At 39.5% G+C, this 19760-nt stretch overlaps 1 protein-coding gene across 5 annotated transcripts in view; it reads right to left on the bottom strand.

Annotated features, from left to right (window-relative positions):
* Nucleotides 1-19760, bottom strand: part of LRP1B (LDL receptor related protein 1B) — a 584143-nt gene that overhangs the window by 523234 nt on the left and 41149 nt on the right. The gene's annotated exons all lie outside the window — the stretch shown is intronic.

The raw sequence follows: 19760 nt of genomic DNA, 5'->3' as shown, positions 1-19760 counted from the left end.
GTTTTACTGATTTTCTATTTAAAGCATATCCCTATGCATGCCATCGGTAGTAAACAGTAGCTGTGAAAACCCACTCAGAGCAAGTACATTTCACCACATTTTGACAGATGAACAGGTAGAAAATAGCAGCTGAACATTCAGAGCTCATCAATAGATACAGCTCCTGTCAGGGAGAACTGACCCACCACACTGCCCCACTGCTGGTATTTACCACATGGGGATCAGAGAAGTACTGAAATAAATGAATTGTAAATTGCCATTCCTGTTGCATTACCGCTAGAAACTACTTGCTTTGCAGCCGACTACTAATATCGTATCACAGACAAAAAGGGCATTAATCTAGAAATGGTTTTAAATGTGTAGGACTATAGGTTCTGAGCTAATGATTCATACAATCATTTGCAGCTATTAGACGACAAGGATAGGAGCTGCGAGTGCTTTTATTTCCCTGCTTGGTGTGGTACCATCAATTTAAAATCTATCCCCGACACCATGATGGATTTATGTGTGCTGTGGAACCCATAGCAGCCTTGTCAGAATTTTTAAATCTAGATTGCTATATACAATTACAGGTGTCATAATATGAAATAACAATCGAAGACACTTAGAGGAAACCTCTGAAAATTCCTGTGTGCACCATGAGAAGGCAGTCGCTTAATATTCCTCCATCACACTGTGATTATCTCACTTGGTGGAAGCGATGTATTTTTACATAACTTGATCTAAGGTTACATCTCTCCTGAAAATGACTTGCAGTCTTGAAATCCCAGAGGAGAAGGAAAAGCATGAGGAATATTTTTAATGGGCAGATGTCATCTCCATGAACGTTTCACCAGCTGTCAATACAAAACCTTTCGTCTGGACTTTAAAAGACCCGAGTTGGCAGATATTTTCATTCTTAACCTTTCTCTCAAGAAGCTTACAGAAGAAATCTGCAGCGTTAGGCATGCGTAGCAAGGTCTGGATTGAGCAGGTGAGAACAGCAGTAGAGCTGAAAGCAGTGGGCTTCTTGGATCCCCTTGGCAGCCGTGGTCCCACTGGATGGGGGTCAGCCCTCCCAGACTACAAAGCCCACAGGAGCTCATTTGCTACCTCTCTCCAACACAACCTGACAGCAGTACTTTATTTCCACCTCCCTAATGAATTAGATAAAATGGCTGGAGGTGTGGGGAGACTCACAAACCCAGGGGATTGCTAACATGATGAAGACTTTATTTTTTAAGTCACTAATTGACATCCAATCATGGAAAGAGTAATGAAGAAATCATAGTTGTCTGGAGACTGTGTGGGGCTGACAGATGCATTCAATCCCTGTTTTGTAGGACAGGCTTGAGAAATGTATGCAGTATTACAATGTGCATTATTGTACTGGGCAATGGAAGAGCAATTGAAGGAGCAGAGATAGATGAGCATCATTTCAACCTTGTCAATGTGATGGCTGTACAACTGCTAAAGGGAACAAGTTTGTTTGTTTGTTTGCTTTACAGCAAGAGCACTTGGCTCCTTTGTTATAAGGGAAAGGGGCTCTCAGTGGGGTTTGTTGGGTAGGTTGGTTTTCTTTGCTGCTCCTATTCACTGGCATTTACTTGAACTGAATGTGCCACAAAAACGTAATCTCTAGAGAAGACTGACAGTGTAAGTCTGGATGTCTGGCAGCACAAAAACAGTGAACGTTGTTCCTGAGGACTTTAATTTAACAACGTTTGAATTTAATTAAACTATTTGTATTGTAAAATTAATTATGCTAAATCGCCTAAGCCTGGAATGGATGTACTTTGCCTTTTAATCTAAATAAAACACACATAGCGAACCAGCAGCATTTGGGAAACATGTAGCCTTTCAAGAGCCATCCTGAAAAAAAAACAAGCAAAAACCCCAAGCTGCTAAGAAACCAAAAAGCACACTGAGGCATTTCCTCAGACTGTAGGGCAGCATGTCATTCAGTCACCAGGAGAGCCACAGGGATTACACCAGACACTCTGAGTTGCTGCCTAATTTTTTCTACTGACAATTAAAGATATATTGGAGAAATCAAAGTTTCTTTTGAGGTTTGTCATCTCCATCCCTTACAGCTCTCCTAAGGAAGGGAATTCAAAAGGAGGGAGCTGCTGAGGTGCCTGGTTTGCAGGAAAGGAGACACAGGATTACAGCAAGGGGTTGGATGTTTGTCTAATGGGAAACAAATAATCTGGGAGGTCTCACCTCTTTTTGAGCAGTGGGAAGGAATCAGCATGTGCTGTCAGCATCAGATTTTCAATTATAAAAGGTCTACATGCACACAGACACTCATCAGTCTTTTACACAACTGTCATTTTTATTCTAGTATTTTGACTGTAATGGTGTGGCTATTTAATGATTCTGATATTTAACCACAGAGCACAAACCATAACTGCTCTGCTTCTAATAAGTCTCTGACCTCTGTCCTCCAGCTGACAAACTGTGTAACTCATTTCCAAAATACATAAATGTTCATCAAATTCCACATTTCCCTGCATAAAAATATGAAGATCTTTTATGAACTTACATTAAACCTTCCTATTCAAATATCTTGCAAGAATATGAGTAATACATAGAGATAACAACGTTTTTAGGACTATTGAAACAGAAATGCCATTTGCATATTGAAATTGTCCATTTCAATATAGGCAGTCAGAGGATGATGCTACAACATTCTCTCATTGTTTTAGAATGAACACCAGCAGGTTTAATCTAAAATGTTAAGATTGAGTAAAGCATTCTATTTTCTTAGGCATTCTTAGGTCTTGCAACCAGCATTGATTCTGTGTTTGTGTAAAAACCTAACATCTCATTCACTCAATAGGCCCTTTGGGGTGCAGTATTGTTCCTTCTGCTATTATGGACCATTGCCTTCAAACACTAACATCTGTGTTACATGATTACCAACTTCTCAGGCTGAATGAGTCCCTAGTGCAACTTCACTGAAACCAATCAAATTATGCCAGGGTGAATCTGACTCTTTGCCTTCTCACATTTCTTCTCAGAAGTTACAGTGTGAATGATGCAATCCTTCACCTAACATTTTCTAGATAAATAATCCAAGAAAACTTAAGTGGCCTGGAAGGAATTAGTCAAGAAAAATCTAGGATTATTATTATACTTTTCTATGTCATTCCTAGCTTTCAATACTGGAGTCGTCATTTTTAATTTCCCGTATCTCAAAAAGATGTAAAGGCAAAAAAAAAATGAGGAGAAAAAAAAAAAAAAAAGAAAAAAAAAAGGAAGCTGTTTAAATTGATTGGAACCTGGCATTTCTTTAGCACTTTTGGAAAGCAGCCTGATTCCCAGCTGTGCTTTCAAGCATGGATTCCTTAGCAAGACAAAACAATGCACAGAAGTCCAGATGGGGAAGAAGTGGAGATGGTTCGTACATCCTTAGGGAGCCTTCTGCATCTCTCTAAGTTATTTATTTATTTTTTAAAGGCTATAATTGGAGCCACACAATAATTTCACTTGGAAGGAACTCAAGATGTCTAACCTCAGTCCGCGCTGGCTTCAGCATTACATTGGGTTGCAGATTTCTGTCCCTGCCCTTCAGTCCCCCTCCTGGGTTAGCACTGCAGATAGCCAAAGTACAGCAGGAACCTTTAATGGGGTTGTAACTGTCATTATTTGCAAGAGCTACCTCATCAAGAGAGGTACTGCCACAGCTGGAAAGGTGTCAGAAAACAGGAGCTCTAGTAAAGTTGAAACACAACAGAGCAGCAGATCAAGGGAACATGCTGAGAGGAACATAACTGGGGGAAATACAGGGGAGACTGGAAAAACTGGGAAATACAATGTGGTGGAGTGGATGAAATTGTCAGAAGTTGCAAAGAACGATCGCAGGGGAAGATAAAAGACCTGGGTATAATCAGAAGAAACAGATTACTTGCAAAACATGAACTACAGGTGCATGTACATGACCACAGGCTTCTCTTCAGTCCTACTTTCTACTGATGCACAGCACCAAAGACAAAAAGACAATAAGAGAAATCCAGGACAGCATAATTACTATTACAACTAATCCAGATTTATATATTTATATAGGTAAAGCAAAATATGCCAGACTAAAGTGGTATTGCAGGTAATCATGATTCCACCCAACACACAGAGATGAACTGGATCTTTTTAGGAAGTCATTTGAGCAGTCATATATAGCCAAGAGGTATCAACATGAATACTAAAAAGCATTCTACTCTAGAGTGCTCTGAATTCAAGGCAGAAAGGTACCAAAGGGGAGATTTAGGTTTGATGGTAGGCAAAAATTCTTACTCTTACTGGCGAGGCCCTGGCACTGCTACCCAGAAAAGCTTTGGGTGCCCCAACTTGAGAGATGCTCAAGTCCATGCTGGAGGGGGCCTTGGGCAGCCTGAACTGATGGGGGCAACCAGCCCATGCAGGGGGTTGGAACTGGATGATCTTTGAGGTCCTTTCTGTAATTCCATAATTCTGTGATGACTCAGTCCTGCAGTCACTATGCAGAGCATCTCCTCTTTAAGCATCGCAGGGTGTGTAGACTTCCAGGCAGGGACAGCATGTCCCAGGAATGGAGAAATTGTCCCTTCTCTCTTAACCAAGTGATTTTCAACAGTTACTAAACCAGCTGCACCCATGACAAAATCAAACCGACAATCATTAAGTCCAAGTGGGCAGACAAGAAAGGTTTATAGAATTCATTCATGTTACAGCTTCTTATACCATAAATTATCGTAACACTTTTTCTTCTCAGGTGAATACATATTAAACATTACAAACTGCAAAGAGATCATATACATATTTGAAACATGTATTTTGCCAGCAATACTCCCTTTCATATATTCCAGTTAAATATTATACGTAATCCCTGTCACTGCTGTGAGATTCGAGGATCTCTCTTTTGGCTGCTGTGATATTTTAAGTGTGAGCACCATAAATGATCATTGCTCACGTTCACTGACAAGACACCAGCTCCCTGTTGTTCCATAGGAGTGCTCCTATCTGAATTATTTAACTGTAGGATACTTTCAGAGAGGACTGGAAGTTACGCACTGCATTCCATCAGTGATGGATAGAAGTAAGCTATGATTGAGTAGGAATTATAGAATTATTGACTAAATCAGGCTACTCAAATCCTATGATTCATTTTCTTCATGGTATGCAGAAAATAACTTATCAGTCTCACAATCTTGTCATTTTAATATCTGTAGCGTAATTTAACTTTCACTGTTAGCAGGACTCTTCAAGAGCAGTTTATGATCTTGGCTAGATAGAATGAGAAATAAAACCTCTTAATAAAAGTAAATTTGCTAGAATTTACACACTTCTTCTAAAAATAGATTATTTGCTATATAATATGCATATCCTACATACTGAAAATGAATAAGCAACATAGGGAGAAGGAGGAGGTATAAAAGAGAAGAACCTTCAATTAAACGAAAAAGTTGAAGGGAGAAATTAGCTTCTGAAAGGTATGCGAGGTAGAACAGAAATCCATAACTTCCTCACAACATTTTATTGCTGAGACTTCCATTAATAAAGCATATAGAAGGATTAGGGACTGAGGAAAGGAGACTGAGTTGTCTCACCAAAAATTCAAACGTTTTTGGGATTGATTGAACAGCTACAATGCCAGCACGTCCACTTGCTTTAGTAGATGCTCTTGATTTTTTTTGACTGCTCTGAAATGAGCATCTCATTTAATATCATTTGTAAACCTAAATTCATTGGCAGCAAGTAAGAGTTACAGGATAATTTTTATAAAACATGAGGCATTTGCTTAAAATACTTTTTTTTTTTTCATGACAAGAAATTTGTCATACTTTTGGCAAGGTTATACATGATTGCCTTTTTATTTTTGGCTGTTACAGAGGCTAATGGTATACTAAAAATCTTCTTTCATGTACAAATTAATTATGTCCTTTTGCAATTCATATTAGCCTGCCTCACTCACCATTCAGAGGCTTTTAAAAGGTTTATACAGAACCAATGGATGTTCTCATTTATTGTGCACACAACCTCAATTACCCACTACGCCCAACTTAAAAGCAGAAAGACTGGATACAGCCCTTTGTCAACATGCAGTAATTAAGCAAAATATAAAGTGAAATAAAGTTTTCTTCAAAATAATAATAATAATGAAAAGAAACTCTCTGAAAGCTTGGGGTATTGCTGGCAAATTTTTTTTGTTTAATTATAACAGAGAAACGTAGGCTCCCTAATGACAGAACTAGCTATGTGCAAAGCTCTGGTTTTCACTCGTGTTTCTGAGAAAACACACCTGATACATCCATCCCTCACCATTACCTGAAGACCAGGAAGGCATTTGTCCTGCTCGAATTCAAAAGAGGACTTTTTCAGGACTCCAGTTAAAAGAAAATTTAGCCATATTGCTCCCTCCCTTCCTAGATTTATTATTTTTTTTCCCCCCAGTACTTGGGTAAAAGATTTTGATGCACCCTACAATATCAGTTGCAGTCCGTTGCAGAGATGAAGCAACCTTACTTTTTTCCAGACTGTATTGCTGCACATTTTGAGCAGGTAATTTGGGAAACTGCATTCCAATGGGAGCCCTGTGCTGACCAACTTGGAGAACTACGTGTTACAGTGAGAGACCCTGAGTTACAATAAATGTAACTACTGCTCCATTGCAATGAGCTTGAAATGGGTTCTCTCATTTACTACTCACTGAAAATTTTAAGAAAATACTTATGCAATGACAGAATTGCTAGGGTTGGAAGGGTCCTCAAAGATCATCCACTTCCACCCCCTGTCATGGACTGGTTGCTACCCACCAGCTCAGGCTGCTCAGTGCCCATCCAACCTGGCCTTGAGCACCTCCAGGGATGGGGCTCACATAGCTCTGGACAGTAATGCCAGTGCCTCATCACCCTCTGAATAAAGACTTTCCTACTCACATCTAGCCTCAGTCTCCTTTCATTTAGTTTAAAAGCATTCCCCCTTGTCCTATTAACTATCAGACCATGTAAAAAGTTGGTCCCCCTCCTGTTTATAAGGTCCCCTCAAGTATCAGAAGGCCCCCATGAGGTCTCCCTGGAGCCTTCTCTCCTCCAGCCTGAACAACCCAGCTGCCTCAGCCTGTCTTCATAGGAGAGGTCCTCCATCCCACTGAGTATCTCTGTGGCCCTCAGCGATTCTCTACAACCACATACCATTTCTCTTTCTTCTTGTTTCCTTTCTCCCAAAAAGGACTTTTTGTACAAAAACACTGACATTTTTAAGCATAGAAAAAAAAAAAAAATATTTTCTATTTCATTCCCTCTTAGCATGTCATGCTTTGTGTCATTTGATAATATACATGACTAGGTTTAATAGTCAATCGTTTTGCAAATCCAATTTGACTACCTAACAGGGTTTAATTTACATGATGATACAATTTCTCACACCAGAAAGCATAGTAACCCTTCTTCTTTGGAGGTTAATGGTGATCTAGCTTAAAGCCCAAAAGATAATTACAAGGAATGTGCTTCAGGTGACAAAGTACTTTTGACAATCCCAGACTGTTGATAGCTTTTTAATTATGCTTCTTCTCACCACAGGAAACAGTATGCTTTCCCCTAAATAGTCTGAAGGCATTTCAGCCTTATTTATTTATTTTTCCATAAATTGCTAAGCACTGTAATCAATACTTTTAACTGACTGCTACCCCAGGCTCTGCTTCCTTGCTTCCCTTTTTCAGAGGGGAGATTAAACTTGGGGTTAATTTTTTTTTCTCATCTAAAATGAAATAAAAAAGAGCATCAAGAGAAGAATACAAACATTTATTGACTTGCTTCCTGTCTTCTGCACCTATTTGATATTTTGTGACATTTAGAAATTGAAACTTTGCAGGATTTTTAGGTGTGAGCTTTGCTAACAGAGAAGGTCAGGCTCTTAAGCAACAAGGCAGTTCATGATTATTAAATATGAGCAAAAAAAGGGGGAAACCTAATGACTAATTTTGCATATTGCTGTGTTTTCTTCTCTTGCTTTACTCTGCAGATACAAAAAGGCTGTTCTGGCCAAGAGAAGAAAGTAATTGTTCTAAATGAATGTGGTGCACAGCATGAGTAATAGCACAGAGGTCTGTGCTTTTTCCATTTACTTTATATGCAAAAGTTGATTGTCTTTTATGCCACTGAAATTAGTTTCCAACTAGTATTTATGTGTCTTACAACAAATTGTTTATCACTTTCTCTGATTAAATGCACTCTTAATAACACCCAACCTTAAAAGTCTTTTCAATTTGGAGCCTTCTGCTCCACCATGGCCCCTCCCAGCCCCTCCTGCACTCCTTAATTAAACACCTCTGGTAATTAACAAGGAGAGAAGGGAAAAATGAGACCTGGATATAAGAGTTTCTTCAACAAAACGGAATAGGAAAAAAGCATGCAGAAAAAATATTTTGTTACTTGCAGGCATCAAAACCACTTTTGGTGGAAATGAATTAAAGGAGTAACATCACCTCCGCCCCCAGGCTTTTGCTGCATCTCCATTAGGAATATGCATGGAAAAAAACCAAAGTCCTCTAGAGGGGCCTATAGGAAGTGAAGATTAAACAAAGCAAATCACTGAATGGTTAGATTTAAGACAACTTCTAGTTTTGTTTTGTGTACAGCTCACAGTGACTTGATAAGTAAAGTCCACTCCTAGCCAAATGAGCTTCTTTTATGTTGGCCACCACATACAGGCAGCTTGACAGTTACAAGCTATGTGCTGTTGCAAGCAAAGCAAACAGGAAAGAAAGCTCAGGCATTATATTTGATTTCTGAATAATACTGCTTGTTTATAAGCAAACTGGCAGCTCCACACTTTTTTTTTTTTTTTAAGAACCTCAATTGGAATAACCCCCACCCCCCAGCAAATGTAAAGGCACATCTTTGCTAAGGATTTAATGTGTATTTACATCCTTGTCATAAATGACCTTTTCTTTCATTGCATGAAGTTCACCCTTATTAAAGCCCAGTGACAGTGGAGTGCAGCATATTAAAAGCATGGTATAGTTAAAATATTCCATGTTTCTATTTCCTAAGGAAAAAAAAATGGAGCTTTGTGTACAGCAATGCTTATATTTCAATTCATTCTATGATGATTCTGTGATTCAAAAGATGTGTTAGTGTCTAAAGTACAGTTACACAGAAGTGCATTAGCATCTATTACATTTTAATCCAAAATTAATAAAAACCTCTGTAACTGCATTCCAGTCACTGCAGCCAGAGCCCTGCTACTTGTTTGCTGTGGAAAACTACTACGTTTGGTCTTATTCTGTCTGATTTATTTGAAGTTTTGAGGACAGACTGAAATAGCAAACAGCATCCTGAGTTTGCACTCGTGTTTCCCAGTATGGATGTATGTAGGTTAATAGATAGAGCGATTAGGACCAAAATACATTATGGAAGTTAAAAAGTACTGAAGAGGGTGGGTTTTCTCAAGGCCTCAAAGGCATACAGGTGGCAAAGGCTGCAATTCAGGTTTCCCTCCTGGCTCCACAATGAAGCCCTCCATTAGCTTACCATAATCCTCAACTATCAAAATGTACGAGCTCAAGTTTATGCCAGAAAACTGTAAATGTTTTTTTCCCCTACTTCTTAGGTACCCTTTTGGTCCTCTAGTGAAGTTTCATATCTTTAGTGAATCTCACCAAATTTCAGGAATGGGTTTTTTATTTATTTATTTTTTTAATTAGTGAGTCTGACAAAAAAGCACCCACTCAGAACTGTGAGTATTTTTAACACCCTTCCAGTTCTTCCTTTCCTCTGGGTGTTGTTCCCTTTGTATATATGGCCATCAGAGGCCCTGAATCTGATTTACTTCTCTGTAATAGTTTATTTTCTACACAGATCAACACATTCAAATTGACTTTTTTTCCTGCCACATTATCCTTGTGTTTTCAAATAACTTAATGTCAATATATTCAGTGTATGATTTTGGCCCAGGAAAAATCCATCCCAAACCAGGTTTCAGCTGTAACAGCTTTCAGTGCCACTTTGAGTACCAGATAGCTCATGCAGAGTGCAGATTTCACAGTCATTTTCATTCTCTCTATGTAGCTGTATAGCTATTAAAATAAGCTGAGAAGTTGCATAAATGGTCTGGGTCAAAGTATGATGTAGTGAGTTTTATGCACGATACAAATTTCTCCCTACATTATTTTATTGTAGGTATTCATATAGCAGCTTCATATTATTTACATCCACACCTAAACCTGAGCTGTGCTGATGACAAATCCCTGAGATGTGCCACTTTCTGGAAGCTCTGTTGCAGGCTGTGCCCCAGCAGCCTCTCTCCAGCCACGCTTAGGGCTCTGGGAGCTCTGCTTCCCAATGGCTCAGCCATGGCACCAAGTGGGCTAAGAGCTATGCCTATTACAGAGACCACAGGATCACTCCGTAGTCTTATTAAAAATAAAACAGCATGTCTTGAGGGTGACCAAGCAGCGAATGCCATGAGAACGCAAGTGTTCTGCACAGGGAAGCCAAAGCAGCATAACCCCTCTCACCTAACATGCGAGCAATAAGAGGCCGCTGTGCAAGCTTTAATAAAGGCCAGTTCGTATTTTTCAGAACATAAGGATCACAATCAGCAGGCTGTGATCCTTCTGTCTGCACAGACTCACGTTCCCACCCCACCATCCCCTTTCTTTCCTTGCCACATGCCCTATGCCGCAGTGACAGCTGAGCAGCAGTGGGTTGACATGTTCGCTGCTTGAAGGATGGCCTGCTGTCATCTCAGTTGAATTGGCCTAATGAATAAGGAGGGGTACATTTTGTCCTTTCCTAGGGAAAAGTTGTAATAATAATTTTTTTTTCTCCTTCTTGCAACAATGTAAAATTAGCTCGCTAGCCTGTCCCATTAAGGTAAAGTCTTCAGCTCCCTGACACTGAATACAACAGGCAAAGCAGCAAGAGGAACCCCGGGCTGCTCTTCAGCATGAGAGACATGCGTAGGAGAAATATGTCACAAGGTGATTTTAAACACTGCTACTCAAAGACGCCAAGCAAAACATGCAACACTACTATTCAAATGGCAAATGCAATCACTAGCCTGTTTTCAGGAGGACCATTCCTAGAGCTATTAACAGCAGGAAAAGGTCATTCGTCAAGGCACTATCCATCCACACATCCCGTCCTTCTCAGAAGGATTTCTTTCCTTCTGTGACAGCAAAAGACAAACAGAGGTACCACATGAAAATTTCTCAAATTGACAGTAACTATGACTTTTACGGGTGCTCTAAGACTGTGATCTATACACCTGTAGCAGTTGGAAAAGATGGTGTAATTCATTTGGTGCAGCAGAAGGTCACTCTTTCCCACATGGAGTTGGTTCCATACCTTCTTATGTATGCATTATAATAACTTTGTGCATACACACATGGCTAAGGTTTTTGTGTATATGGTATTCATGTTATGCATAAGATATATTGCCACTGATGATGATACATGTAATTCTACATGAATATAAATCATGACTAATTCGTGACAGTAAGGGTTGAAAGGATAACAAATCAAAACCCCATATTGCTTGTTAAAGCAGACAATTGATTCCATTCTCAAACGAAGGAAGGTTCTGAAATGTCAAGTTAGATGTACAATTTCTTATACTTTTGGCTTTTAAATTAAGTAGTAATTCAGTCCTAGCTCTAAACGCTACAATGAGTGCAGATGTCAGACATGACTGATGATTTCTCTTCTTCTTCATCAGAAAAATTTAATTTACATAGCACATTCAGTAAAATGTTAGAACTATATAATGCTTGCAGCACTTTATTAAGCTTCCTCTTTTTTCTGCACAGTGTATGTGTGAGAACATTTAGATTCAGGGCAGCCTAGCTTTAGTCAAACAAGATGCAAAGCATCCTGTATTGCACAGACACACACAGCCTTCCTTTAGTTCCAATTCTGGACAAGCCCTCCCTATGCAAAATGCCCATCATCATAAATTAATGTTTTAAACAAAAAGTTACGTGGGTTCAAATGCTCTGTTTTATATCAAGTCTGTCCTTGTTGCACTGTATCATCTTGCAAATACAAAATAAAGCATTCAACAGAAGTAATTTCAGATTGAGAGCCAAAAGTATTCCCAACAATGATTGTATGGGATATTTCTGTATTGTCACATAGAAAAACTCAGTGAGGTATCAGCATCCTGACATAAGATGAGCAGAAATGGTGGCAAATGGATGCAATGGAGGTATTTGGCTGCTCCTCTGCAAAGTCCACGCTGGGGTGAGACATGGATGTCACCTCAGCATTTTTGTTTCTCCTCATACAGCTAGACAATCCTCAGACTGATATCTGCAGCCTCTTTCCCTGCCCTAGATCTCAGCATAATGCTCTCTCACTTTTTCCTGGGCACTGCAAAACCAGATCGAGTACAGCCAGTGCTATCTGCTGCAGCGTGACGCTCAGCTGCTATTTCTAGAAGCAGACCACTATTAGCTATTTACATGGAACACATGGCAACTCCTCTGGGGTGCAAAATAGCCCTCTAACCTAATCTCTGTAGTTCCCAGCACGTTAATAAGGCACAAGCATCCTTCTGGAGCCTTGCTGAAGCCACCTGAGACCTGAGGTGAGCACAGCGAGCCTCCACAAATCCAGATAAGGGCATCTCACACTGCCTCCTGCCAAACAGTAACAGGTTCTCTTATTCAAAACTGAGAAAAATCTGCAATTTGAGAACCAGACTCCCAGTCTTCATCTGTGAAACTGTGAAACTTTGCAGCTGGGCAATATTAGATGGGAACTAAGGAATCTGAGCTGTAAGAGACCAAGGGCTGGACCCAAACGATAGCTCTCTGAAATGGGTGACCCAAGCTCATGGTGACCCAGGCTGCAGTGTAAGCATTATTGGGAAATAAACTGCTCTACTCCTAGAATCTACAAAATCTGCTTTTGGAGTCACATTCAACAGTGGAATGAAATTAAGTGCAAACAGTCATACTAAGAGTTGAGGTACAGCAAGTTAATTTTCTTTATGGTCCTTATGTTTGCTCGTTAGCTGTTTCCATGGAAATTGCAACAGATACAAAGAGCACACTAACACTACTTGTAAGTTCTCAATTACAGAATGTTATTTTTCAACATAGTCACCACCCACTCCTCACTGTGCTCACATCCACTGTTTGGTCCCCATAAACATTCAGCAATCATCAATGAATGCCAATGGGTGCCATTTTTTCCACATAGAGTAATTCAATGACCTTTGCTTCATACGCACCTCCATGTCAGACTCCATCCCCTCAGGCTGCCTCCTTGATGCCTCTGTGTCATCATACAGCAACAAAACATAGCTAAATGAAGATGGGAAGCTTCACTTCCTACACCCATCCCACTGACATACACCTCTGTCACCATGGGTCAACACCATAAAAATGGAGGCACTACTTTTGGAGCAGCCCTCATATAAAAGTACACTCTGCTTTAAAGACAGAGCATTAGTTGATAATAAAGATCTGAAAATCCAGGACTGCAGTCTTCCAGCATCAAAAGAGACTCCATAACCTGCACCAAAGGCAATGAACGTGGAAGGTAGGAACACGGCTGTGGTGGACTGCAACAAAATAAGTCTCAAGCACTACAGCATACATCACTGCTGTAAGAAAAGGATGGAATCAGGTAATAGGATCAACATTTAGAGCTTAGAAGGAACAATATGAAATTCTCAGTTGGGAGTGTGGGGAGAGGAGAGACTTATAAAGAACCTTTAGCATAGCACTGCAAATTAAGTCTATTAACAAGTCCAATCTTAGCTATTCTTCCTAATTAAATGGAAAAAGATTTTCTCAGGAAGCAAAGAGCACAGGAATGAATACAAAGAACTGACAAATAAAGCTAATGCCTTATTTCCACAAAGATCAAAGAGCCTCCTAAGTGCCATTTTGTACACTACTGAGATTTTCTGATGGTTTATCTGTTTACAACTCTTTCTTGTTCTGTTTTATGTACAATTCTGACTCTACCTGTGAAGAGAAAAAGTCAACAAACCCAACTTGCAAGCAAGCTGCCTCAGCCATCCATCACATCTCTTATATCCAACCAGTAGATATTTCCAACCAGCGAAATGATTTCGTACTTGGCTTTGTAGGATTTATTTCTTTATTTTATAGGACAAGTATTTTATTCCTTACTTAAAGAAATGCTCATTTGTACACCTATTTAATCCATATTTTTGCACCACTTGTACAACATTTTTGTTGATTTAAGATTTTAGCTCTAAATCTGGCAACTTCTAAGCTCTATCTGAAAGGAAACGTGTCCTAAAAGATGACTAGATCGAGTCACTGCAACCTACTCTTTACAAAGTAGCTTTTGTGTAGTCGTACATTAAATAATGAAATTCTAATACCCCAGCTTCAAAGCACAGTTTCAATTATATCATGCACTTGGAGACTCTATCTTCCTCTTAACAGGTGCTGTCATATTTTATCTCCAAACCCATACACAAGAAAAACGGACTGCACCACTTCAACCTTCAATGCATTCTACTATATATGCAGCACTCTGCAATCCCAGCATCCTAATAATCAGCTCTGACTGACAGTTCTTTAAATTAATGTCATTTGGACAACAGTAGTGAATATGATCAATTTTAAAAACAACATAAAAGTTAACTGGCAGAAAGTTCAGCCTGCTGTAAAAACCCCTAAGTGTCCCGTAATGGCCAATATAAGCTGCTTCGTTTTGGTCGCGTTTGAACTAACTAGCATGTTAATTTATAGACCGTTTTGCAGCATGGCATTTTAGCCAAGCTTTGCTTCTTTATGGTTTTCCTTCTATGACATCTTTTATTTACCATTTAATAAAATGTCTCTTCTCAGAGGCCACTGGGAACTTCTCGAACCCCTTTGCCACAAGAGTAAATCATGATCCGCCTCGCTACCAAGATGAACAACTCCATTGCTACCAACAGTATGGGGAGAAGTCAAGTTTTCCTTCCAAGACCTTTGGACAGACAGAGGAACAACCTGTATTTTTTCAACATATGTTTTTATATAGTTCATATCTATTCCAGCCTAATCCCACCTTCAGAATTTCATTGGCAATATAAGCTCTGCAAGGTCACTATTTCCTAAAGGGATTTTAATTTTTAAAACTCTACAGATGCTTATTCAGTTCAGACCTGTCAGTTCATAAACAGTTTTTGGAGTTATCTAGTTTACACTTGTATTTTAATTGTAGCAAGATGAAAGAGGAACAGGCATGACTTCTTTCTAGCTTCAGGCACTACTTTCTCCTTCCAGCTATACATTTCAGCCTTTTTAACAGCATCTGAGATGTAAGAAAGCCAACATAAATCAGATTTGCTCCCTACAATCCAAGCAGCGAGTCTCTCTACTTGCTTAAAGTTAACAGTTACTTTGAAAATATAACATCTCTATTTTCCTTGACACCAACAGGCACCTGGATTCATTTTTTAATTGCAAATGCTTTCAGCTGAAGTGTCAGCATGTAGGTGTGAGCAATGATGAAGCAGCATTAGCTGCACCACTCTGGGAGAAGTTCACAGCTATGCTCATTCCAGTTGCATTCAGCATCCCTTCCATTTTTATTATATTTGAAAGTAATACCGGCCAGGAAATAAATGACCAAAGAATTCATCCATTAAAACACACTAATTGCATCTACATTTATTCAATTTTTTAAGGTATTTTTTATTATTTTTGCTGAACTGGTAATATCTTAATTAACTGGGAACATTTACAACACCCTCCCTGGGTTCCATTTGCCCTAAGAGGAACGCTATTATTCAGTTATTGCTCACATCCAGCCAGCTGAGGCACTACTCCCTGCTCAAGAGATCTGACCATCATGATTTACAGCCTTTAATAATAAATAATCTTTTACTACTTCTACTTTTCTTGGCCAACATCACCCCAATTCTTACAGGTGACATCATTTAATTTCCATTAGATGGAAACGTGCTATCCTTTTGCCAACAGGCCTTGCAGGTCTGCATCCTGCTTGGCACACAGACACAGAACTGGGTGTTTTTACAGTGAAACCTGAAGTTTTCTTTGAGTAACTTCATGGTCATTAGTCACAGCCATTCTTTTAATTTTAATCCAAAACTTTGTGTTTTTAACTGCACTTTGTAAATGTATTACTACACTAAAAATACACACGTAGGAAGAGTTCATACTGTCAGCACTTTACAGCAAGTCACCAGCTTCCCAGCTGCTGCTCTGAAATAATATTTTTAAGCTCCAGTTTCTCCAGCTGTGTCCATGCAGACAACTGCTCCTGTGCTAAAATCCTTTCACTCTAATGGGCACTGTGCACTTATTCCCAACTGGGACACAGTCTCAGTTCTGGCTGTCTGTTGTATGTGTTGAACACTCAGGGAGCTGTAGAAGTGAAAAATGAGAGAGGTAGGAAAGTGACACTGTCGAAATCCCAGAGAGAACACCTGGAAGTTTGTTTGGAGCGCTGCAAAGCTGCAATTAATTAATTGGATTTGAGTTTGATGCCTCTTAAAATAGTCAGAGCAACTCCTCCTCCACCTAGAGGAAGTTGCTGTCTTGATTGCCTTTCCAGCACTCCCTCCCTAGCTACAACAAGCAAACTGAATGCAGAGCCGATGTTTGCCCGCTGCCTTCCTCCCACAGAGGATGAAATACAGTACACAATAAAAGTCAATGAGCCTGCGTAACACAAGGCCAATTCCAGGGCTGTAGCAGGGGAATTCAGATTGACTGGAGCAATTGGGGATGCTGATTGCAGAAACTTGCCAGTCCACTAGGAATATTTACTCTCCGTTTCATATCCGCCACAAAAGCCTTAAACCTGTTTGCTGAATGTCACTGTTCCAGTTCATCAACTTCCTGCCACGATGATCTCATATTTCCCCTGTTGAGCAGCATGGGTTAATAGATGGCAAAACAACTCATGACATCCTTTCTACGAATAATAATCTCCTTGCCTTTTAACATTTTTTACTTTCCAAATTGAGTAAAACTATTTATTTAAATATTCGCTCAGAGCCTAAATATTCCCAAGCAGGCTGAAGTATTCCTTACTTTTCCATTTCCTTCTAGGCCACCAAATCTATTAGAAGCCTAAAGCAGACTGTTTTGACAGCTGCATTCTTAAAAATAAATGTTCTCTCTCTGTTTCTACAATTAAAGAAAAACATTACCAGACTCAGTCTCCAAATAAACCAAATAGAACTATCAAGTTATCTCTTGTTTTTCAGGAAGCTCCGTGAGAATGTTAATTAAAAAATAATATTTTAGAGGATCGAGTTTTACCAGTGAATTTCCAGAATTTCCCAAATTTTCCTACTAATCATTCACACTGATTTATTTTTTTTTTTTTAGGAAAATCTGAAATTAAAAGTCTATTGCTGTTGAATATGAGTGAAGACAGATAAAGGACTGTCATGGAAGCACAGAAGGTTCCCCGTGCCAGATAATGACTGATCCTGAGGATGCTCTAGCTCTGCATTATTCATCCAACCCCTTTGTCACTGCCTCACATGCCATACCAAAATAATAATATTATTAGCAGCACCAAAACAAAACGTGCTGTTTGTTTTTAGCTGGGGATGTGGTAGCTATGAGCACACCTGCTGTCAATAGCCCCATGCTCTCATATGACTTGGCCTATGCTGCTGCCAATCAGGTATGCACATGCAGGAAGATAAATAAGAATACTACCACCTTTTCATTAGAATAACAACAAAAAAGTACCTTTTTGAGCCATCACTAAGTAGAATAATGCCTCCTTTTCTATTACCTTCCCGATCAATACTTGAAGATGGTATATATTAATGTTAATTCTAACTGTCTGCTCCTGTCATGCCACATCCTTGCCCAGCCCAGTGATCTGCATTAGTATGTCCCTGCTGCCAGGAGACCCCCACAGAGCACAGGAACTGGTGGGTGCCAAAAGCACGCTGGGGCACAACATTTCCTGGTGAGAATCCTTGGAGAAAAGGTAAGGGAACCACAGGGGCCATGCTAATTGATTTTCAATGTAAACAAATAAACCATTACATAAGCAACTCAGTGATTTTACTTGTGTGAGGCTAATGGCTAAATACTCAAATGGAATTACGTTTAAGTCGTGGTTAACACTGAAATATATATATTTTGCTTATTCTCCAAAGTAACATTTCCTATTTAGGAATAATGACAGGTTAAAATATTTACACGAAGCAAAGGCAAATGGATCTAACAAATCTAAATGTTTCAGAATAAACAAAGCCAAGTGCCAACATCTTAGATTTTTTTTGGTTGAGGAGACTTCAATAGAAGACATACTATACCTATCATATTTTTTACCTGTGCAAGAATTTATGACTTAAGTGAAATGCAGCCTACCAGAGCAGAGCTTACTACCAGCCTGAGTCTCTACTGTCCAGAAGATGCCTGGAGCTCAGAGGAGTGGATAGCAAACCCAAGTACTGTAGAATCTTTACCAATGCACTTGGACTTGATCTACTCATTGAGACGTGATTCTCTTAGATAAACTACAAACTCACAAACTACTAAAACCACTGTTGTTGGAGCACCTCCCCTACAAAGACAGGCTGAGGGAGCTGGGCTTGTTCAGCCTGAACAAAAGAAGGCTGCAGGGTGACCTAATTGCAGCCTTTCAATCCTAAAGGGAGCCTACAAACAGGAGGGGAACCAACTCCTCAAAGGGTAGATAACAGCAGGACAAGGGAAAATGGTTTTAAGTTGATTGGGTGGAAGATTTAGGTTGGATGTCAGGGGGAAGTTCTTTACTATAAGAGTGGTGAGGTGCTGGAACAGCTGCCCAGAGAGGTTGTGGATGCTCTGTCCCTGGAGGTGTTCAAGGCCAGATTAGATGGGGGCCTGGGCAGCCTGGTCTGGTATTAAACGGGGAGGTTGGTGGCCCTGCATGTGGCAGTCGGGTTGGAGATTCATGATTCTTGAGGTCCCTTCCAACCCTGGCCATTCTGTGATTGGCACAACATTTTCCTACTAAATGCCTTCCTTCTTTAGGTCTATGGCTCTCTTTTGTTACATTCAGCCTTCAGTGCCTCATCATTTCCTTTTCAATACCTTTTGCCCATCCACAACCAAGTCCCATCATGACAATGATGAAGTTCTAAGACCAGCTTTCCCATGTTATTCACCAGCAGATTTCCTGTAACGCCACATAATCTCAACACTTTGTTACTGCCGAGATCTCAGTAAGGACCCTTTGGAATAAAGAACAGCTTTATTCATAGTGTTCTACAAGATTTCAGGAATAAATCAAGCCTTGCCAAAAAAATTGGAACAGAAGTCAGAGATATAAACACACACATACCTATTTGATATAAAAACAATTTTAAGGAACATCTGTAGCCTCCTAATATCTCCTGTAGCCCAAAGCTCAGTACCTGCACTGGGAAACAGAGTGATACTCCTAGACACTGCTGGCTTGAAAACCGCCTACAGACCTCGTACATTCCAAGGGATGGCCAATCCTATTCTCCATTATGAAAAACACATTTTCACAAATTTTAAAGAACCATAGAAATCAGAGAAGTATAGTATACAAATATTACTAATTCTCATACTTAATGCTATACTGACATCCCAAACTCCACCACTTTCCCCAACACTACTAATATTCCCCAGCTTTATCCTGTGTTAGTCTTACAAACTGTGACAACGTATTTCAAAACTGCAAAACAAACGCACAGAAAATGAATACAAAAAGCAAAAAGTATCTGTAGATATTAACATTTATTAAAATTCATTAATTTTTGAATTGTAAATTAATGTAATAACCTTCAGATCTTCACTAATCTCTATTGCTTAGCAATTT

Source organism: Lagopus muta, chromosome 8 (assembly GCF_023343835.1).
Source record: "Lagopus muta isolate bLagMut1 chromosome 8, bLagMut1 primary, whole genome shotgun sequence".
Taxonomy (NCBI): Eukaryota; Metazoa; Chordata; class Aves; order Galliformes; family Phasianidae; genus Lagopus; species Lagopus muta.
Note: the sequence above shows the minus strand (reverse complement) of the source record. Positions and strands in the feature narration are given on the sequence as shown.